Source organism: Antechinus flavipes, chromosome 4, assembly GCF_016432865.1.
Source record: "Antechinus flavipes isolate AdamAnt ecotype Samford, QLD, Australia chromosome 4, AdamAnt_v2, whole genome shotgun sequence".
NCBI classification, from domain to species: Eukaryota; Metazoa; Chordata; class Mammalia; order Dasyuromorphia; family Dasyuridae; genus Antechinus; species Antechinus flavipes.
In genome coordinates, this window is record NC_067401.1 from 173433880 (window position 1) to 173458598 (window position 24719).

The following is a 24719-nucleotide window of genomic DNA, read 5'->3' on the forward strand; positions in this document are numbered from 1 at the left end:
ATGAACTCCCTAAGAAAAAATCCCCAGGACCAGATAGATTTACATGTGAATTCTACCAAATATTTAAAAAAACACTTAACTCTAATGCTATATAAACTATTTGAAAAAAATAGGGATTGAAGGAGTCCTACCAAATTACTTTTATGACACAGACATGGTACTGATACCTAAACCAGGTAGGTTGAAAACAGAGAAAGAAAATTATAGACCAATCTCCCTAATGAATATTGATGCTAAAATCTTAAATAAAATATTAGCAAAAAGATTACAGAAAATCATTCCCAGGATAATATACTATGACCAAGTAGGATTTATACCAGGAATGCATGGCTGGTTCAACATTAGGAAAACTATTAGCATAACTGACTATATCAATAACCAAATTAGCAAAAACCATATGATCATCTCAATAGATGCAGAAAAAGCATTTGATTAAATCCAACTATCCATTCCTAATAAAAACACTTGCGAGTATAGGAATAAATGGACTTTTCCTTAAAATAGTCAGGAGCATATATTTAAAACCATCAGTATCATATGTAATGGGGATAAACTGGAACCATTCCGAGTAAGATCAGGAGTGAAGCAAGGTTGCCCACTATCACCATTATTATTCAATATTGTATTAGAAACGCTAACCTCAGCAATAAGAGTCAATAAAGAGATTAAAGGAATTAGAGTAGGCAATGAGGAAACCAAATTATCATTCTTTGAGGATGATATGATGATATACTTAAAGAACCCCAGAGATTCTACTAAAAAGCTATTAGAAATAATTCACAACTTTAGAAAAGTTGCAGGATACAAAATAAATCCACATAAATCCTCAGCATTTTTATATATTACCAACAAAATCCAACAGCAAGAGATACAAAGAGAAATTCCATTCAAAATAACTGTCAATAACATAAAATATTTGGGAATCTATTTACTAAAGGAAAGTCAGGAATTATATGAGCAAAATTACAAAACACTTTACAAATACAAATTACAAAATAAAGTCAGATTTAAGTAATTGGAAAACTATTAAATGCTCTTGGATAGGACAAGCGAATATAGTAGAGATGACAATACTCCTTAAACTAATCTATTTATTTAGTGCTATACCAATCAGACTCCCAAGAAATTATTTTAATGACTTAGAAAAAAATCACAACAAAATTCATATGGAAGAACAAAAGGTCGAGAATCTCAGGGGAATTAATGAAAAAAAAAAATCAAATGAAAGTGGCCTAGCTGTACCTGATCTAAAACTATATTATAAAGCAGCCGTCACCAAAACCATTTGGTATTGGCTAAAAAATAGATTAGTTGATCAGTGGAATAGGTTAGGTTCACAGGACAAAATAGTAAATAACTATAGCAATCTAGTATTTGACAAACCCAAAGATCCCAACTTTTGGGATACGAATTCATTATTTGACAAAAACTGCTGGGAAAACTGGAAATTAGTATGGCAGAAATTAGGCATGGACCCACACTTAACATCGTATACCAAGATAAGATCAAAATGGGTCCATGATTTAGGCATAAAGAATGAGATCATAAATAAATTAGAGGAACATAGGATAGTTTATCTCTCAGACTTGTGGAGGAGGAAGGAATTTATGACCAAAGAAGAATTAGAGATCATTATTCATCACAAAATAGAAAATTTTGATTATACCAAATTTAAAAGCCTTTGTACAAACAAAACAAATGCAAATAAAATTAGAAGGGAAGCAACAAACTGGAAAAACATTTTTATAGTTAAAGGTTCTGACAAAGGCCTCATCCAATTTTCAGATGAAGAAATTGAAACTATTTCCACTCACATGAAAGTGTTCCAAATCACTATTGATCAGAGAAATGCAAATTAAGACAACTCTGAGATACTACTACACACCTGTCAGATTGGCTAAGATGACAGGAAAAAATAATGATGAATACTGGAGGGGATGCGGGAAAACTGGGACACTGATGTATTGTTGGTGGAGTTGTGAATGAATCCAACCATTCTGGAGAGTAATCTGGAATTATGTCCCCCAAAATTATCAATCTGTGCATACCCTTTGATCCAGCAATGTTACTACTGGGCTTATATCCCAAAGAGATACTAAAGAAGGGAAAGGGACCTGTATGTGCCAAAATGTTTGTGGCAGCCCTTTTTATGGTGGCTAGAAAGTGGAAAATGAATGGATGCCCATCAATTGGAGAATGGTTGGGTAAATTGTGGTATATGAATGTTATGGAATATTATTGTTCTGTAAGAAATGACCAGCAGCATGAATACAGAGAAGCTTGGAGAGACTTACATGAACTGATGCTGAGTGAAATGAGCAGAACCAGGAGATCATTATACACTTCAATAACTATACTGTATGAAGATGTATTCTGATGGAAGTGGATATCTTCGACAAAGAGAATATCCAATTCAGTTCCAATTGATCAATGATGGACAGAATCAGCTATACTCAGAGAAGAAACACTGGGAAATGAGTGTGAACTGTTTGCATTTTTGTTTTTTCCCCAGGTTATTTTTACCTTCTGAATCCAATTCTTCCTGTGCAACAAGAGAACTCTTCAGTTCTGCACACATATATTTTATCTAGGATGTACTATGACATATTTAACATGTATAAAATGGCTTGCCTTCTAGTGGAGGGGATGGAGAGAAGGAAGGGAAAAGTTGGAACAGAAGTGAGTGCAAGGGATAATATTGTAAAAAATTACTCATGCATATGTACTGTCAATAAAAAGTTATTAAAAAAAAAGAAAGATAAAGAAACTGAGGCAAACAGGGTAAAGTGATTTGCTCAGGATCACACAGCTAGTAAGTATTTGAAACCTCATTTGAACTCAGGAAGATGAGACTTCCTGACTTCAGACTGTCCCATTTGGGTCCCAAATACCATTGAATGAATGAATCATGCATAGATCAGGTGCAATTTAAACATCAATTGCCAAAGTTCCTCTGAACTTCTGGATATTCTAAATACAAGTCTTAAATCTTTCTTTGTGTATATATACACATATGATTTAGATTTCTTGGTCAATTACTGTAATTTAAAAATACCTATGTTGGGACCACCAAAAAAAGCTTCATAGCCAGTTTATTAGTCAGGTAATACAAAACTGTCAAAGAGAAAAATTAATACTCTACTTTTTGTAATAAGCACAAGCCTTCTAAAAACAATTTTTATCAATTTATCCTTATTCTAAATTCAGACATTATTATGCTTGAAAAATGTCCAAACTGTAAGAGTTCCTTTATATCTTTAGACTTGGACAGGTCATTCTGAAGTATCAATTTATAGGATCTTGGACAAGGAATAATTTATAATATAATAAAACATAGTTTAATATTTTGCTTCATCAATCCAGAACAATGGTTCCTTAATGTTGGAGAATCATTTTCCTAAAACCATTCATTCTTCTATGACCACTCATCTCAGGACTTTCTCCATGAAAGAATCATAACTGGCCTGAATTAATCAATAACTTTTTCCTTGTCTTGAGATGATTATTTTCCTAATCCTACAAGGCATTAGGAAAAGGCTACTATGGTTATGTGGGTCAGTAAAAGGCCTTGTCTTTATCCAGTCACTATCTTAATTACTTCAGAATTGGTTGTGATGACTGCGCTAGCACCCCAGATACCTCAGAATCAGCTGGAGTCAGGATAAGCAAAAGTCCTTAGTCTTTATTCTTGGTCTTTAGATGCAGGATTGAACAGGATGGAAGCAGAATCTCCACAACCACCTTCTCCCTCATCTACCGCCAAAGAGGGACCCTGGCTAGTTTTACTCCAGTCTCTCCTACAATCCTCTGAATACACCAATCATTGAGCCAGTACAGGATAGTGGGAAAGGCCATTTTCCAAGCATATACCTATAGAATATTGTCCAATCAGTAGTTAGCCTCAAGTGCTCCGCAGTCCTGACCTCAGTGCATTGATTGAATAGTTTCAGCCCTCTACAATTGATAGCAGTGAAAAACTGGAGAGAATTTCAGATTAGTCCAAGGCTACAGACTAGGATAATTTTTCTAAAAATGGGAGCTTAGTCAAAACCAAATATTTAGTAGTCAGCTTCTCTTTGGGTAATTAACTAGTCTCACCTTCACCAAATCTTAGAATTGAAAGGGTCCTTAAAGGTCATCCAAATAAAAATTTGCTCCTACCTAATGGGTGAAAATTCTTTATGTTATTCCTAACAAATGGTCATTTGTTTTATTTAAAAAAAAAAATTCAGGGGCAGCTAGGTGGCACAGTGGATAGAATACCATCCCTGAAGTCAGGAGGATCTGAGTTCAAGTTTGACCTCAGACACTTAATCACTTCCTAGCTGTGTGACCCTAGGCAAGTCACTTAATCCCAATTGCCTCAGCAAAAACAAACAAACAAACAAACAAATAAATAAATACATACATACATAAATAAAATAAAATAAAATAAAATAAAACCAATGAAAAAGAACTCCTGACCTTTTAAAAAGTTCATTTTTATATTGTTCTTATTGTTAGGAAAATATTTTTTATACTGACCCAAAATCTATCTTTCTGAAACTTTTTAACCCATTGGCCCCCCCTTTAACACCAAGCAGGATAAGTCTGACCAACTTTGAAATATTTGAAGACATCTATCATGTTCTCCCTCATTTTTTCAGTTGATATTCGTTTTCAAGTACTTTCAAGTCTTCTCATTGTTCCTGTCTTAACAATATGTTAGTGTTTCTCCTAAAATGTGATGTCAATATAACATTACCTCCACCCCCAGGTGGGTATGGGGGGGGTGATACTACATGAGGAACTAGTTATAATAAATAGTTATAATAATCTAATGTGGTTTAGCTAGCCAGAAGATAGCAGGGACCATCATTTATTTATGTTTTTCACCTTGCTCTGTTTCCATAGCCCTAGTGAATCTGAGGCAAACGGTTTATAGTCTTCTCTTTTGCAACTATTAAACAGGAAGAGATTAAGGGCAGCCTTAGAGGAAAAAAATGAGAGCACTTCCAAAATAGAATTCAGAACCTCCCATCTTCCCCCCTCTCCCATTCTTCTCTTTCAGATTTTCTTTTTGGAAAGAATTTTGCCATTTTTCCTCATATATGGATTAATAACCTCAAATTTTCCATTCATTAAATTGCTGAATCCTGTCAATTTTATAACCCCATTACCTCCTTTGGATCTGTTCCTTTTTTTCTCCACTAACATGGCTGTCTCTTTTGTTTAGGCTATTATTAACTTTTGCCCGGATGATTATAATGACTTCTTAATTGTTTTCTTGTTTTCGGTTTCTTTTCCATCTTCCACATAACTGCCAAAATAATCTTCCTCAAGCACAGAACTGACCATGTGGTCCTCTCACTCAAAAACTTTCAATGGCTCCCATTTTCTCCATGACAATATGCAATTTTTTTCAGCTTGAATTTGGATGCTAAACTTGGAATCAAGAAGATATACCATTTGTGTGAACAAATCACTTAACTTGTGCTTACCTCAATTTTCTCTTCTGTAATAATAGCATCTATTTCTTGGGATTTTATGGATAAAATGAGATAATATACACAAAACCACTTTCCAAACCTTATAATGTTTTTTGCATTTTAGCTATTTTTATTATTGTTATTAATGTCTCCAAAGATTAATTCCTTGAAATATTATATGAATATTAGCTATTATTAATAATAAAATCTCTAAAATTGTCTCCAGTTTATCTTTTTAATTTTTATTTCAAATTAATCCTTTTTACATACTTTGTGTTTCAGAGAAATTGAACTAATAAGTGCTCCATATTAGGCATTATATTTTCATAAAGTGCCCCTCTTCCCTTCTTCCTCCCTTCAAAATTCTTCAAGACTTAGCTCAGTTGCCACTTCCTCCATGAAACCATTCCAGTCAGTGCAGTTACTAGTGATCTATCTGCTGATTACATTCAAGTTATCTTTTGCTTATGTATTTGTATATCTGCTGAATCCACCCCAGTCCCAGTAGAATGTAAGCTCCTTGTGGCAAGTAGTCTTTCATTTTTTTTTTCTTTGTGAGTCCAGAACCTAGTATAGTTATTATTAAGTATTTTATAAATTTTTGTTGAATTTGTTACATTGAGAATGATTGCAGCTTTTGATCGTGATTTGAAGATGAAAGAATGCCTGGATTCTGTGAACTCTGTGCCAGCTAAATTTCTCCACAGGAGGGAGCTAGGAACTTTTATCATTCTCATTGTGCTACTGCTGATGACACAAATGGAGGAAATAATTTTTTTTTCTTCTAGGAGAGGAGGAGATCACTGAAGCTGAGCTAGATCACTAATGACCCATTATGAGGAATAAAAGATTGGTAGTGGTGATGAAGGTTAAGGAAAATGTCTTTTTCTTTGACTGTCAGTTGGAAGCTGAATAAGGTGGAAGGAAGGAATTGTCTCTTTTGTTCTTTCAATAGTGAAAATGCTGGGGTAGGGATGGGGAGGGGCAGTTTGGAAAAGAGAAGGAAGCTGAGAAATAAACCGATGGAGTGATGGTGGGAGGGGTGTGATATGGAGAGAGAAGGATTGAAGAAAGGGGAAAGAACATAATTAATCACTGGAATTTTGAGCATACTAGGTCAGACTCCACCTTGATCTTGCTGTAAGGAGCTTAAAGAGGGACCCAGTATTCAGTTGGCCCCCAGAGAATCAGTATCAATTTTCCAGCTTCTTCCTGGGACTAGTACAGCCTTCTTAAAGCCATTTTCATTCTGTGGCTTTTGTCTAATCCTAGGAGCCCAGAAAGAGAGAATCTTAAAAGAATCGGGATGAAGGCATTCTTTTTTTTCTCAATTTTTAAAAAGCCGGAATGGGGATGAGCAAGTGGAAGGATCATGAGAAGGGTGGGAATTTTTTTGGTTGAAATGGAAGCTTGTCTCTGTCTTGTATCTGCATTGTATTCCAGGCAGCAAGGAACTGAATACCAAATATCTTTTATATTTTGAGGTCTAAAAACAGGATTAAGTAAGGGTGTTTGTGTGTATGTATGTGTGTGTGTGTGTGTGTGTGTGTGTGTGTGTGTGTGTGAGTGTGTGTTGGGGAGGGAAAGAGAGAAATGTGTGCAGAGGGGAGATTAGTAGGTGACTGGAGCGTTTTGATTTTTCACAGAAAAATAGACAAATTGTAAGGTATTGTGGGTTCCTCTGGATTTAGATTCTATGAGCTAAGCATCATGGATTCTGTTCCTTTTGGTTTTTTCCCAGAGTTTTTGAGAAGCTATAAGAGGGCACTAATATAAGGAAAATTTCAGAAGAACAGAGGGCAAAGGGGACTCAAACTGATATTTTTTTGGAATGCTTTTAATCATATGTATTATGAAGGAATTGGAATAGGAAACCACATTTTCCAATTAACATTCACTTAGAATTTTTTTTTTTTTCATGCTTAATTTCCCTATGTGGGCCCAGCTCTACCTTTAATAATTGAAGAATAGAAATGCCCAAGAAGATACTTCTTTTCTGAATAAATAGGCAGGACAGGGGCTCAGCTGGGACAAATCCTCAGGAAAATCATCCCAACAGCACAATGAACGTCCCCCATGCAAGTGAGCAGAAATGGAGACAAATGTTACTATGGTGACCAGCTGCTTGTAGTCTCATCATTCCTCTCTAGCCAGCCTGTACAGGTATTGTTTTTCCTGTATAGCTCTATCCTGTGACTCTTTGACCTTGAAAGCAGATCAGAACAGTATATTCTATATCTGTGGTCCTAATGGAGCTGTTACCCTATGGAGCCAAGGACAAAAGTAAACCACTATATTCATAATTTGTTGATGTTGTTTAAATTAAAAGATAGGATTTCTCTAGGCTGGTAGTCAAGTCTACCTTGACTAATCTACCTTTCTATCTTTACTCATTGTAATGTAAAACCCCAAACTTAAGGCTCAGGATTTTTATAAACTAGATTCAATCTTGGAGGTTACTCACAAATCCTTCTTTGGTTTATGACCTAACCCAGGTTGCCCTTGGGAACATCAGAATTTAGATTATGTCTAAATCTCCATGAAAAAAGGAAAATGATCCTCAGGCTCACAGTATGTTAAACATAGGAAAGGCTTTATCTAACTGGACAGAGATAAAAAATAGAATCCAGAATATACCTGAACACGCAGAATAATCAAAAGCATTCTCTCTTCCTCTCCTTTTCCCTCTCTTTCCCTCTCTTCTTGCCCTCCCCCCTTCTTGTACTTGTATAGTTTTTCAAATTTATAGTACTATCATAGGGTTGAGCCCCTCACACTCACCTAAAACTGAATTGTTAGACTTTACTTAAGCAACATACCTCCTACAGTGAACCCCACCTCCCTCAGTGACTTCTATCCAAACTTATAATATTGCCCTGGGTTTGAGGCTCCTTTACCAGGAAAAAGAACTAGAAGTAGTCCTTTTCCTGAATCTGTAGCATTTACATGATTCATAGGAGAGCAAGTTTTTGCTCCTTGACATCGTCTGTGGCTTTCCTCCTAGACCTGGAACTCCTATCCTCTTAGAAGTTCTAAGTAGTTCCAATATAGGTAGTTGCCACTCCACTGCTGTTGGTGTTGTGCCACAGTTTCCTTTTATTGTCTTGACTCAGTTTCCCTGAATTGTTCTGCTCAACCCTGCAACACCACCCCTACCTTCTAATCATCGTAATCCAGATAAGGAGAAAGACCTATCTTAGACATCATGACCCCAGACCTTCCCTACTTATCAGAATGTCCAGTGCCTCCCCGCACCCAGTCAGAACCGGATTGATAGTCCGTTCTTCATCTTAGTGCTTTGACTCCGCCTCTACCTTGGTCTACTCCCTGGTAGCTTGGAGCATATATATATATATATATATATATATATATATATATATATATATATGTCATTGAGAACTCACATTGGCTGTTGGATTCTTGGAGACGATAGTCTCATTCAGTCCTGGGACCAAACCATGAATCTATTTGGTCCCAGTACAATCTCTCCCTTTCAAATAAAATATCAAAAACTCTCTAATCTCTATCTTGCCTCAGTTTCTCTGGCATTACATTGGCTCCTGTTCCAGCAATCCCAGCTTGTCCGGGGAACTCTTTGTTGTTTTACATCTGCTTCTCTCTGCTGCCAACTCTTAGACGACGGTCTTTGAGTTTGTTTGGGTTTCTCTAAAAGTTATGTGGAGTAGTGAATAGAGAACTGGGCCTAGAGTTAGGAAGACTACTCTTCACAAATTCCAATCTGGCTTCAGACAGTAATTAAATGTGTGATCCTAGGCAAATCATTTAAACCTGTTTGTCTCACTTCCCCTTGTAAAATGAGCTGGAGAAGGAAATGGTAAACTACTCCATTATCTTTGCCAAGAAAACACCAAATGGGATCATGAAGAATCAGGCATAACTGAAAAACAAGAAAAAGAATCACAAGGTTATTGAAACCTCTTTGCAGAAAACAAGTTTGTATTAGTCTGACTAGCTCTAGTTCTCTGCATCTATTTTGCTTTTCAATTCTCTTTTTAAAGGTCAAATCCAAGGTTGTAGTATAGATGTTCCATTTAGCTTCAACTTAATTGAGCGTCTTCAAATGTGATGTTAAAGGATCAATAGGCATAGAGAACAAGATTAAGTCCTTACTTTGTTAAAAAGATAGATATTCCAGAACAAAAGCCTTGGCCATGTGATCTTGTTAACAAGGAGTTAATCTTAGCAAGAAATTACCTTTGTCCAAGGAATGTCAAAGGAGATTTTACCAATCTCCAAAATAAGATCCTAGGATTCAGCTGGAAAGAACTTATTCAAACATTATATGAACCATGATATAGCAAAACTGGCCTTATTTTCTGTTTCCAAACAGTTTCTATACTTTCCCACTTCTATATTTCATGATTTTTCATTTTGATTACAAAGCTCTTCTACCCCATTTACCCACATATACAACTCCATTTACCCCCTAACAACAATTCTTTTTCTTCAAGGTCCACCTAAAAACTTATTTTTTCCATGAAGCTCTCTAAGCCATTCTACTCCATAATGTTGTCTTATTTTGAAGAGATCTCCTAACATTTATCATCTGTAACAATGTTAGGAATTTTCAACTATGTTCTGGAGACTTAAAAGACTCCAACATTTTAAGACAGAAATATCTCTTGTGTGGAAGTTGGAGCTTGAACTCACTAAAATGGACAGCATAAGGAAGGAGAGCCATAAGTAGAATTGGAAAATTTCAGCTAGCTTTTTGCAAATATGATTTTAAGGTAAATTCTATGATCTTTCCTATCATATCACTCACCCTGTTGTGGGAGAAAGTGGGCACATTTTACAGAAACTTACCAAGGAGATATATTGTTGAGGAAATTTTTTGGTAGCTGATAACTCTGAATTTCATTGTCTTCCTTCTGTCTCAGTAACATTTGCCTAAGTTCCTTGATGAATAACTAGGTTGAACAGATATTCCTATTACAAAGCTTGAATTAATGTACACTGTGTTTGATTGACTATATGATTTATTCCTCAATATCAGTTGTCATATCCAATGCTTTCAACTTCTAGCTTAGTTGATATATTTCTGAAATCTACCCTTTTATTTTTAGCTTTCTACATTCAAACTCTAGATCTTTTTTGTGAATAACCTCATCTTAGCTTATGGTTAATTTAAGAAACAAAACATCTTACAAGAACTCCACTGACTCACTGAGGAATGCAGGAAAGATTTATTTTACAATCTCGCAAGAATAGGTGCCTAGGTGAGTAGACCACTTTTGAAACTCCAAAGGCAGCATTTTATTTTCTATCTTGCAGCACAAGTCCCTCCCCTGATTTCCTATTAATTGGATGTTACAGAAGTTACACAATCTAAATCTCTACCCTTCATTTCATAACTAGCTCCTGCCTTCAAGGAGCTTACATTCTAGAAGGGGGAAGGTAACAGGGAGGCTTAGGCTTTTTGTTTTTGTTCTTTACAAAAGATTCCCCTCAAATCTCAGGCCAACACTCCAGACCACAAAAGTCAGTTCCTGACCCTAAGGAGTGTAGGTTCTTTTGGGGAGATAACCTTTACCCTTGATTATTCCTTGATGTCCCTGTGAATTTCAGTTTCCTAATTTATGTCTCATTTCTCCAACTTAATTTTTATAACTGTGGAAACCCAAAATACCCATGCATTTCTCACAGTTAGTAAACAAATTCTCATCTGCTGTCTATATTACATTGTTGTTACATATTATATACATTATTAAGTTAATTATAATTAGATATATCATAGAACAATTCTGGTATACATACATTTTCTGGATGCTACAGATTTTCATATTGAAGATAAGCTAAAACTGTCTCAGGAATCTAAGTCAGAGGAATTGTTTCTTAGAATTTGGAGCAGAAAACTCAGCAACTAAATTGCTCCATATGAAAAGGAAGCTCCTTAAAGGGATATTGTTATACTTATGTATAAAACATAAATCCTGCCCTCAAAGAGTTTGTATTCTAGTATAGGGGATATGAAAAGGACACAAATTATTAGACTATGGGGCAAAATATGATAAATGTCTCTGATAGAACCATTATCTACCAAGGTTCTGATGGGGTACAGCTTCTAGGGGAAATAGTTTCCCTGATCTTTTTGTTGTTGTTGTTGTTCTTTTCTTTTCTTTTTTTTCTTTTCTTTTTTCTTTTTTTTTTTTTTTTAGTTTATTTATTTTTAATATGCATTATTTTATGAACTATGTTGGGAGAAAAAAGTCAGAGCAAACAGGAAAAACTATGGGAGATAAAAAAACAGAAAAAAGAAGTAAACATAGCATGTGTTGATTTACATCCAGTCTTCTTAGTTCTAACTCTGGTTGCAGATGGCATTTTTGGTATATTTTTGGGATTCCTTTGGATCACTGAACCACTGAGAAGAACCAAGCCTTTCATAGTTAATCATTACACATTCTTGTTGTTATTGTGTACAATGTATTTCTGGTTCTAAGCACAATGCTAGATACTAGACATAAAATAAAAAAAAAATTGAGATATCCCTACCCTCAGGGATCTTATATTTCAATAGGAAAGTGATGACTTAGTTATTGAGTTTTGCTCTATCAGTAGGAGATAGAGCAATAGGACAATTGATTGTCATATTCTTTCTAGAAACAATATAGAAAGGAGGAGCCCCATAAATACAATGAGAAAGTGAATATAAAGTACAAAGGTAGAAAGTCTTTTTTTCCCTTTGTAGAGTTGAATAAGAAATGCCTTCTTATTAGTAAGTTCATTTCAAACCATTTTAAGAATGTGACTCTCTCCATGGGAACTTAATCTTTCTTTAACCCTATGAGACTGGGAATGTGCCACATGTGTTTGGTTTCACTTGTCCAATCCCAGGAACTAGCCACTCCTTGGGACACAATGGATGTCAGTACGGGTTGGACCCCTCCCTGATATCTACATTAATCAAGACATATCTTGGAAGCCCATCGGGCATTTCCTTCTCCTATACATAACATTCTATATGTAAGCAAGTTGGTTTTGTGCCTTCTTTGTTTTCAAGCCCTATAAATTCAGTTCAGTTTTAATCATCTTTGGGCTTCACCCACGGAGATAGTATTCTGCTTGGGACAAGATTTTTCCCCATCAAGTTTGAAGGCTGCAGAACAAGGCCCCCAGCCACTTTTCAGTAAGTGCTCCTCTCTTAGATCGGTGATGTTTTCTTTGTCTTTTTCTTCTATTTTAATCGTAATTCTCCTTATTCTGTGTCTTTTATGTATTATGTACTGTATTGGTTGTTGTTGTAGGCAATCTATTCCGTGTATTGTATAATTAAATTTTACTTTCACTTTAATTAAGTCAGAGAGCATCATTTATAGGAGCGAATCTGAACTTTTCTCTAAAATCACATAGCAAGAGTTCTCATGAAATTCTCAATGGGTTAGCTCATCACTGGACATTGAAAGTCAGTGCCCAGTATTTTCAAGCTGCCATTTCTCAACATCCCTTGAGATGTTATTCTCCAGTGGCTAAATATGTCATCTCTTACTAATCTAGTCTCTCTATTCCCAGCTGGATGCATTCTCTGCTATCCATCTAATTTTTTAGATGACATGGTGACTGGGAGTTGGAGTGAGGGGAGGTTAGGAAGAGCCCCTCTCTTTCTTGGGTCTTAAAAATAGCTTTTAAGAATTCTGAGCAACTAAATTACCAACAAAATTCCAGAGGATCAGTGATGAAACATGCTTCCCACCTTCCGACAGAGGGGAATGGATTCATTATGCAGATTGAGACATTGTTTTTAGATATGATCAATGTAGATATTTATTTTGCTTGACTATGCATATTTGTTACAAGGATTTTATTGTTCTTTTCTTTTTCCCAGTGGGATAGAAAGTGGAAAGAAAATAGATTTTTGTTCACTGAAAAAAAATGTAAAATAAAACTAAAACACAAATATATATTTTACTTCCCCAATTAATGGACTAAGTGCCTATCTCTTGTGGGTAGGGGTTATGCCATATACTGTTGCTGTTTTCTAGCAGCAAGTAGTAGAATCTTTGTATGAAGTAATTACTCTCCAATATTACATGTGCCTCTAATTCTATCCCTATTTCCTCTATCTCCAGAAAGGTTAAAATGTTGTGTATGACTATAACAGAATGATATAATAAAGAAAAATAATTCTTATAGACCCACAAAGATTCAGAAAAGGAGATAAACAGCAGGATTGTTTGTCTAGCAAACCTCTAGATGCTCTTGAAAATAAAATGTCATTAGGTTAAGAAAAAGGACTTGTGTCAATATTGTATCAAATGGGCATCAGTGCTTGATTAAAAAAAAAAGAAATTAGAGTTGTTTGATCAAGGATATAAAAATTACGGCAATTTTGGAGAAATTTTGTAGTTTTGTGGGCAAACATAAAAATACTTTTAAGTGCATGTATTCTATGGGCAGTTAGGTGGCACAATAAGTAGAATACAGAGCCTGGAGACAGGAGGACTCACCTTTCTTGAGATCAAATCCAGCCTCAGATACTTACTAACTGTGTGACCTTGGGCAAGTCATTTAATCCTGTTTGTCTCCCTTCCTTATCTATCAAATGAGTTGGAGAAGGAAATGGCAATCCACTCCAATATCTTTGCCAAGACAACCCCAAATGAGATCACAAAGAGTCATACACACCTGAAAAATGATTCTGGCTATTGCACATAACAATCAATAAACTTTTCATTAACTTGAGATAGTTTCTGCCTCCTGATGTTTACTATCAAACATTCTTCCCTTCCCTCCTTCCCACACAAGACCTTTCCCAGCATGCCCTGGCCATGAATAGGGTTCATATTTCCTCATAACAAATTTGACTCCTCTTTGTGCTATGTTCAAAAGCTCAGGAGTTTTGTGTGTTGTTGAGCAGGAAGTTTACAGACTAGTTTGGACCATCTGGAACATTAAAGAAAGAGAGGAATAACAGAGGTTTAACTTAGAGTAACCAACCTTTCCTTTTTTTAAATGTAATGATGAAGGAGAAAGAGTAGCACTGAATCCCAATGCTCAGCATAGCTATAGGATATTAGAATTTAGAGTTACCCTCATTTTATAGATGAGTAAACAGACCAAGAGAATAAAGTGATTTGAACATTCAAGGTCCAATGTACATTCAAATCCAAATCCAACACTCTTCCCATGAAATCATACATATTCCAAAGTCCACTCAAAATAATACTGGGAGAAAATGATGTATTCTTTTCTTTCCTAGCACTTTTGTAGGAAGCCTGTTTTGGCTACCTCTCTCTGCCTTTAATCTCTTTCTGTGTTTATAGGATAATGCTAATGTTATGTCATTTTGCTGCTGAGTTCTACTCTAGGCTTAATTGTTCCATCCATTGTCACATAGGACTTGGAGGAGAGCTGTGGGTGGAATGGGCTGGTCTAGCAATGCCACTTATTCCAGACACTGGGAAGGAACTTTAAGCTTTGAGGACCGTGCCTGCTGCTTACTTTTCTTCAGCATTGAATTTTCAGTAGCAGTAAAGAAACACTTGAAACAACAAGGCCTTGGTAGACAGAAGCTCATCTTTCCTCCTGTTGTCACTGCCTCATTTACTGTTGCTAAGATAGCTCCTACAGGCTTTTGTTCAATTAAGATATCTTGTGTTTGATGCATCATGCTCACAATGGGGTGCAAGGATTTTGTAATATTCCATATGTGTGCTTTCTTTTTGTCTCTGGCTGTTTATTAACCTTTGAAGTTTTGAACAAGGATAACAATAGACTAGGAACCATTAGGAGAGAAAAGATAAGACATTAAGGAAGAGAACTCTTATTCTATATTAACTCAACAAATATTTATTAAGTACCTACTGTGTGCAAGAGTTCAATGTTAGAAACTTGTTGAGGTGGGAGGTGGGGCATGTACAGATACAGAAAGAGTTGAATAGATGCTGCAGTCTCCAAGAAATTCACAGTTTATGAGTGTGGAACACAATATAGCATTCTTACTCTTTCTGTTGTTATTTGCTTGCATTATTTTTTCTTTCTCAGTTTTTCTTTTTCTTCCTTCTTGATCTGATTTTTCTTGTGCAATAAGATAATTGTATAAATATGTATATTTAACATGTATTGGACTACCTGCCATCTAGGGGAGGGGATGTGGGAAAGAAGGGAAAAATTTGGAACAAAAGGTTTTTCAAGGGTCAATGTTGGAAAAATTACCCATGCATATGCTTTGTAAATAAAAAGTTTTAATAAAAAAAAGAAATTCACAGTTTAGAAGCAGAGGATAGACAGTTATGAAAATAAGCATAAAATATAATGGAGCTTGAGAAGTGCTTAAGAGAAATACATGATTGGAGATATCAAGGAACACTTCATGGAGGAGGTGGCATTAGATTTGGGTTTTATGGAATTTCAACAAGCAGAAATGATGCTGAGAACATTTCAGGTGTAGGGAATTGGATCAAAGTTAAAAAGATTTTTAAAAAATAAAGAAAAGGGTCTCAGGAAACCCAGCAAAAAGTTCTATATGAAATGGATTATAAAGTTTTTGGAAAGTAGTGTAAGACAAACCTCTTTTTTTTTTTTTTTTTTACTTCCTATGAAAAAATTTATTTCAAAGGTATAATCACAAGTATGTAAACTTATTCCTCAATATGTGGGACTTAATTTCCTCCCTCCTTATACCAACTCAATCTCTGAGGAAGTGAAAGAGATGAGATTCATAACTCAATTCAGTTTCTGTGGATATTGTTGTTATTCAGTTATTTCTTACTTCATACTCAAGGCAAGCACATTGTATATTTCTTCCTGTTGAAATTTGCCCTGTTGTGCTACAGGTCTCTTTAACTGTCCTGACTCAGTTTCCCTGCACTAGTTTCCCTGAATTGTTCTATCTCAGTTCTGCCTCAATCCTCCTTAGTTGTAAAACCTTGCTCTGGTCCATTAAGACTGAGGACCATTTGCTCTAAGATTATAAATCGCTAATGTAAGACTTTCAAGATAAAGGGAAGTTCAGACTTCCTGACTCCTTTGATCCTCTAGAATTTATTTCTGTTTATTCAGACATCCGGACTCTAGCTTTTAATAGTAATTTATAACCTCCCCCCATCCTGACAGAGCCAAATGGATCTGTGAAGAAGTTTCCCGCTTCTGTCCCCTTCTTTGTCTGTAAAAGGTATTCAAGGATTTGGAATTCTCCTATTGATCACTGGATTCTTTGAGATGACAGTCTCATCCAGCCCTGGGACCAACATGCATCCATTGGTCCCAGTATATCTCTCCATTTAATAAATTATTGAATTGGTCTCTAATCTCTGTCTGTCTGGATACTTTGAGATGAGAGTCCTGTCCAGTCAATTATGCTCTCCAATTAATAAAATATTAACTCTCTAATCTCTCTCCTGCCTCAGTTTCTCTGGCATTATAGCCCTCTCCTGGCAAATAGGTAGTGACACATTTCGTTGGGGATGGGTGAGGTGGGAAGGTAAGAGCAGATCTCCTTGGCCTGATCGGAGGTATTCTCTTATTTTTTACTTTTTAAAGTTGTTTTATTTTATTTTGTTCCTACTTGCTTGGGTTAGAACAGGATTTTTACAAATATAAAGCAAATGATAATCTAGAATAAACTCTAAAATGTCATTTGTTTTAACTTTTTATTTGGGAGTAATTGTATCCTCCAGGCCTAGCAGCTATGTTAGGCCTCGGCCCTCACAAAAGGACTGAGTTTTAGGGACTGTCAGGACATTTTACATAGTATTTATCAGGTTACTAAAATTGTGACACATGGATTGTGTGTGACTCTTTACCTCAAGGAACTGGGGGAGATATTTAAAGGGAAAATGTGTGAGCCTTTCCAGGACTCAGAGAACTTCTTAGAATAAATGTAGTGGGTATAGGTCATGGCATGACTGTAGCACCTATGTTCTCCTCACTTTTTCTGCTGTTTCATTTCCCTCAATCTATATCTCTCTCTAGTTGGCAGTTCTAAGGATTTTCTCAAAGGGTAAGCCAGTCAGTGATACCTCATGGCTAATGCTCCTAGGGATATACTCTTACTACTCAAGATAATAGCCCCTGAGCCCCAAACTGAGTTTTTCATTTACAGAATTCAATCATAGTGACTCCATCAAATCTTTCTTTCTTTCCTTTTGTTTCCCCCTATGAACCTATTTTTATTTGGGTGGTAAGTCTCATCTGTAACCAAGATGGAATTCACAGTATTATGTAAAAATATGTCTACATGTACAGGAATTTGTAAATAATTGTAAATATACATTAGTTTCTAAGGTTTTGTTCTCATTCCCTTGTTCCCTCCCAACCCAACCAAATGACACTCTCCTCCAGTTTCAGCAAGACCATTCTCTCCAAAACAATTTTAAAATTAAAGGACTGATAATACTAGTTAACCAAGAAAGTCTGCCAACAACATCATGTGTCACTGGAGAGTACTGTTGAAGAAAATAGAGTTTTGACTTTGTGATACTGAATTATTTAAAACTTATTTTCAGTAAAAAGAAGCACTGATTTTTGAAAGGAAATTTACTCCTTATAGATAACTATTGAGCCAATATGGCTGATTAACATGTTCACTAGTAAAAAGTAATTTAGTACAATAACAACTGACTTAATAAAGTGCATAAAGTTAGATTACAATTGTTTTGCAATAGTTATTTGAGAAGTTATTGTAATTTTTAATCCATATTGTTGAAGGTCCAATAAAGTTCAAGTTCACCATTCTGTTTCTTTTCTGTACTGTAGTTGTCTAGCATTATACAAGAGACCCTGCTGTTTAACTATTTTGCTATTTAAACTACATTTCAAAGGTAAGTAGGTTTTTTTTTTTTTTTTTGTTTGTTTGTTTTTACTGAGGCAATTGGGATTAGATGACTTGCCCAGGGTCACACAGCTAGGAAGTGTTAAATTTCTGAGACCAGATTTGAACTCAGGTCCTCCTGACTTCAGAACTGATATTCTATTTACTATATCACCTAGCTGCCCCTGGTAAGCGATTTAAAAAAAAATAATGAAAAAATAGTTTGTGATTTAAAAAAATAAAGGAGTAAAGGGGAGAAGATGCATCATTATCTCCTCCAAGCTGCACATCGCAATTCTCCCCACAGGGGACATGTTAATTGAGGAAATGGGAGATTGCATTGGGGGTTACCTGCTTTGGGGCACAGCTACTGGTAGATGGAATTCCAAGCCCTGGAAGAGGGTAGGGAGAAATAGTATAAGTTGGCAGCAATCATGGAAATGGAAAATTGGGACTATATGTTGGTGGGGGAAGATATCCAAAGTATTGGTAGGGGGTGTTGAGTAGTGTAAATGATTCTGAAGGAGGTGGGGCAGCCAATGGGGAGTTAAGAAAATATACATCAGAATGGTATGGCAAGTGAATGAGTGGTTCAAATTCAGGAGAATTCTTGGGCTGGCTCTTCTTGTCTTCATCTTGAATGTCCTGACATGCAGGAATTTGTAGTTGATGTTCCAGTGATATTGCTGGAGAGTGGTGGGGGTGGGAATGATGAGAAAGATGAGGTGGCTGATATCCAGTGGCAGGTTGACTTGTTGGAGGAATCTGAATTGTTGGTAGATCTCTAGCCTCTACCTTGCTGATCTGCTTGCCCTTTCCCATTAAAACTGCAGCTGCAAGAGTTGACATGTTTTGGAGGTGGGATATATAGGTAGTATTGTTAGGGGTGTAGTATTTTGGAGGGGATTTTAGCTGGTGGTGGTTCTGCTTTTTTATGTCTTCCTTAAGAGATAGAATCACTGATTTTTCAACCTACCTGGGAGGTCTAAGCTAAGGAGATGGTTTTTTAGACTGTTAATATTTGCTGTTTTTGCTACTGCTGGATTGTCTGCTCTGATTCTTTCTGTTGTGTTGTTACTGTTCAGAACTTTGAGATTGCTGCTGTATTGAGGATGCTAAAGAAATAGTGGTTGCTGCAATTGATGAGAATTATTATTAAGTCCAAGCTAGATCCCTGGAGGCCTCAGGATCAGCCATAGTCAGCATAAATTAAAGTCCTTGGTCTTTAGGGGGAGAAATGAAGGAGGCAGGCAAACAGCTATGAGGCTTGCCAAAAACTTCTCTCCTCCTTGTCTTGCCAAGCAAAGTGAATTTTCACCTCTCTCATCCCACCCTCTAATCCTTGCCTACTATTATCTTAACATCAAACATTGAGCCAGAACCAATGTTGAGAAGAAGAGCCATTTTTCCAAACATATGCTAATAGAGTCATTGTCTCATATTGAATAGGTAATTAGCCTTAAATGCTCAGTTGCTTGATTCAAGTACACCTTTTTATAGTTTTAGCCCTTTACAAATTATGATGAGGCACCTTCTGTTTTCCTTGTGAATAGAAGTCCAGGATCTGGTGCAATGCCATCTAGTACATCAACAAGTACATTTCAAACAAGCAGTTCCCAACATCTCTGTATATTTGATGTCCATTCTTGAATTTCAAATTCACATAAATAGCTTGCCAAATATATGACTGACTGCTATAATCTCAGATTCCCATTGTAGTGATAATGTAGTCCACAAGCTGTCATTTACAATGCAAGTTGAATCAATTTTTGAATTTTGTTTTTATCACCTTAGAATTATTTGGCATATTTGAAGATGACTTGGTAGGGATGTTCCACTTGCAAATCAAACTCTGTAGTCTGCAATAAGATCCTTTCTAGAATCATAACTTCTTTTGCTTCAACTCCAAACTGACCAAATTATAACTCTTTTAATAAACTATGAACTATTTTGATAAAATCTTTACTTTTTTTGTAGTTTCTTTTACTTTCCCTGCCAAAAAAAGACCAATACTCACTCTTGTCACATAACTTGGAAATTGAATGAAACACATGGAAGCAATAAAATAAATTATTCCAGTAGCCAGGATATCATTGTGTAGTCCTAAATGTGTTCCTACATCAAAAATGAATCTGGGAGGAAGCTAGGTGGTGCAGTGGATAGAGCACCAGCCCTGAAATCAAGAGGACCTCAGTTCAAATCTGGTCTCAGACACTTAACAGTGCTAGCTGTGTGATCCTGGGCAAGTCACTTAACCCTGATTGCCTCAGCAAAAAAAAAAAAAAAATCTGCAACCCTCTCAGTGGTATCAGGTTTTAGGAGGAAAGAGGAAATAATGATGGAGTGGTAGGGAGCACAGCATCCTATTTGAGGGAAATGCCACCAATCAGGGGACATAAAATATTTTCTGAATGAGAAGGCAAAACCAAGAATAATCATACATGGCATTTACTAAATAAGAGGAAAAAATAGGAATAATCAAAACAACAATCTGATACAAACGAAATTCATTCTCTCACCAATCAACTATTTACAGTGTATTTGGGAGGAGGGAAGAGAAAATGGACATAACTTATAGAAATCTAGCAGTGAGGTATTTAAGTAAAGAAATCAAAGTATCTGAGGCGATCCAATTTTGAACTACAGAATTAGATATTTGGTCTCTTCAGGGAACAGTATGCACTACACATCACTTACTTTTCTTTTCAGTCTCTTCTTTCTCCTTCTGGAAGAATCTGTCAGTAAACAAGCATTTATTAAATACCTACATAAGTATCAAGAACTGTGTTAGGAAGTGGGGATGTACGAATAAAGAATGAAGCAATCATTGTTCTCAAGCTATTTACATTCAAATGAGGGAGATAAGAACATGTTTAAATACCCGTGCATAAATCTAAAATGCATAAATGCAAAAATATATCACTACATGAATTATGGAGAGTGCAATGGAACAATCACCTCTTTATTATTAGAAACTAGCCTCTGGATAACATAATTGTGGTCAAATTCTGATTATCCTCACAAAAATAATTTAGCAATAAATTTATGTCATTCTAGTTGAGTGTGACTCTCTTTTCTACATGTTGTATGGTTGAGCTAGTATGAAAGGGGAACTTGCTGAGGAATTCAGAGTCTCTGAATCTATCAAGACGGAGGCAACATATTTTGTTTTGCTCTCATAAGGGTTCATTGTGTTTCCTGGTATAAAGTTCCCTGTTATAGTAAGTACAATTGATTGTCATTTTCTTTCTATCTCTATAGCCTAACCAGGTAGATTTCAGAATGACAGAATTAAGGACTGAGTGGTTGGATGGATGGGACTTTAGAGACAAATTAGTTTATAGATGAGGAAAGAGAACGACTCTATGAGGTAGGAGTGAGAAGGGAGTACATTCCAGAAATCATTTGGGATGGTCAAGTGCCAGTCTTCTTCTCTGCAACTTTCAGGCTGCTGAAGCAATAGTAAGCTGTTGAGTCTGCAAATCTTCCCACCTTGACTCCCTTGTTAGACACTGCTAAGTAAAGCACTCTTTTAGTGAAAAGCAATTTCCTCTGATTGGGGCATCTGTAAAGCTATTTAGATTGGCTCTCTATAGGCTTCAAAGAATTTTCCTCTTTTGAGCCACAGAGGACAATACAAGGTAACACAGGACAACCGTTGAGAGATTTCCTTTATTTCTTTCTCTCTCTCAAGCTGCAGATATTGTTAGAGAGCAAGGGCAACCTTATACTTCCAGCTCTTCACAGAGCAGCATGCTCCCAGCATCTACAGCTTTCCTGTTTCTCAGCATCAGCTGCAGAGCCTGCCTGCCTCTAGACAGCTGAGCTCAGCACTTGCAAGACTATCAGTTCCATTGGCTTTTGTTGCCTTCTTGTAGCTTCCTTTCTCCCTGCTACTCATCTCGGTTGACTTCTTTGTTTTATCTTTCATCAATAACTTTTCTTGCCTTCTCATTTGGTTTTTCAACCAGCTTCTGATCTCCCTTCTCAAAGAATGGATTTCCATAACACTCCAGTTTGAAATTCCACTTCTATCTTATATTCAGAAATCCCAAATCCATGTTTCTATTTGATATGATAGTCTCCATACAATTTTCTATAGTTCCCCCTACAGTTCTTTGATTTAGATTTTACTAGCAAAATAAAACTTCTAAGTACTAAAAATGTTTATATGCAAATTAGGTGCTAGGAAACATTTTATTACAATCGTCTTTAACAAATTGATGTTTTTGTCTCCGAGATTCTTTTACTTGGGTCCTCTTAATACTTTTATGTGAGAATTGTTTCAATGAAGGCATCCAGATAGGAATGTAGGAGGATTATTGTTTTTTGCTACAGTAGAACTCAGCCAGAGAATTGTAATATTCTTCCCCAAACTCCTAGAATCCATTTAGGGTAGAGAACTAAGCTGGTGAGCCATGAAGTTTTAAGCTCAAATGAAATCTTGTCTTATAGCAGTACTATATACTTCAGGGAAAAAAAAAAAAAAAACTTGCCCCAAAGATTCCTTTCTAACCCTTCTCCTGTAATGCCAGAGAAACTGAGGCAGGAGAGAGATTAGAGAGCTTTTAATATTGTATTAATGGGAGAGTAAGATTGACTGGACAGGACTCTCGTCCCAAATTATCCAGTCAGACAGAGATAAAGATATACTGGGACCAAGGAATTCATGTTGGTCCCAGGTCTGGAGGAGACTATCATCTCAAAGAATCCAGCGTCCAGCATCCACCGCCAGCCACCATTCTCCAGCAATGAATGGAGAATCTCTAACCTTTATATACCTTTTGGAGACAAAGAAGAGGGAAAGAGTAGGAAAGAGTGGGAAGCCCAGCTGGAAAAGGCTGTGAATCAAAGAGGAACCCAGAGACAGGATGTCTGAATACCCAGAGATAAAGATGTTAGTGAAATACCTTGGAATATTTTAGAGGGATGTTGTAAATTCTCAAGGACAGAAGATAATCAGGAAGTCTACTCTCTTGTTTATCTTGCTTGGGTTAAGAATTTATATCCTTAGACTAATTGGTCCTCAGCCTTCATGGACCAGAGGGAGATTTACAGCTTAGGGGAGTAATTAGGAAGACTGAGACAAGGGAAACTTGTACAAAGAAACTGATTCAGGACAGTTAAAGAGAACTGTGGCATAACACTCCCCCACCAAAGATTAAAGGGGACACAATTTATATTACTATTATATGTACACTTATAAGATATATACTATTATAAATCATAGTAGACAAATGATATTATTATTAATTCTAAAATCTTGCTATCTTAATTCTTCTTGCTAGATTACTAGCAGGGTTGACTCCTTGGTTTTTCCTTTCCTTCCTTTCTTTTCTTTTTTTTTTTTTTAAATTTTCACTTCCGTCCTAATCAGTGAATGGATTCCTGACCTCACCCATTGTCTTTACCTCACATCCAGCAAATTGGCAAAAATGACAAAAGGTGGGATTGTTTCATGTTATCTAGGCACATTAATGTATGGAGTAAATTATAAATTGGTTCAGCTAGTCTGGAAAGCAGTTAGAAATTGTACTATCATTAATAAGTGTTCCAATTTCATGTTCATGGACTCTGAATTTCCTTTCTTTAATCACATGCTTTCATTATTTATGTATTTATTAATCATTCTTGCTCTCATTGATTGGTCAATAATAGGTTCCACACAGCCCAGACCTCACTTGGTTATTGCTTGAGTTCTGATGACTCACAGTAAGTGTAAATAGCAATTGTTTCTGTTTTGGTCAGAAACCCTGAGGGGCTCTTTACCTCCCAGATTGATTTTATTTTTTGACTAGATAAAAGAGGTCATTCTTTGCTTGGTTTTTTTTACCTAGCCTTAATCACTGAATGTGTGTTACCTCAAATAACAGAAGACTTTAGCTTAAAAAGGTCAAGGTCTCCCTTGGCATCCAGGGCCTTCTCCAGTAGTCCTGTCTATATTGGACCCTGAACCCAGAGTTCTCCAGATGGCTCCAGAGAAGAAAATAAGGCAGATGATCTTGCATTCCCTCCCTCACTTAATCCAATTTATTTACATGTCATGGCATCACCTCCCTGATGTAATGGTCTTCTAGAATAAAGGACAGACAACAACCTGTTTGCTCTAGATCTTGTAACTCCTTACTATATTCTTTACCTTCACCATGACGCATATCCAATATTTTGTCAAATCTTGTAGTTCCACCCTTCACTTTTTTTGTATATATCCTTTTGTTTCCATTCATGTAGCCATAGCTATAGACTATCAACTCTGGCCTGGAATATTTCAGCATATCGGCTTCCATGCCTTAAGTCTCTCTTACTCTACTCAATTGCCCAATTGAGTTTTTTAAAATATGATCTGATCATGTAACATATCCTAATCAATAACATCTAGCAACTCTTTATTCCCTATAGGATTAAATATTAACTCTTTTTTGGGGGATTTAAAGCTATACTTAGCCTCTGGATTTTTTTATCTTTTTAGCCTTCTTATA

At 36.1% G+C, this 24719-nt stretch overlaps 1 pseudogene; it reads right to left on the reverse strand.

Annotated features, from left to right (window-relative positions):
- Positions 1-18547: 18547 nt before the first annotated feature.
- On the reverse strand, positions 18548-24388 carry LOC127561392 (cyclin-K-like; annotated as a pseudogene).
- Positions 24389-24719: the final 331 nt, after the last annotated feature.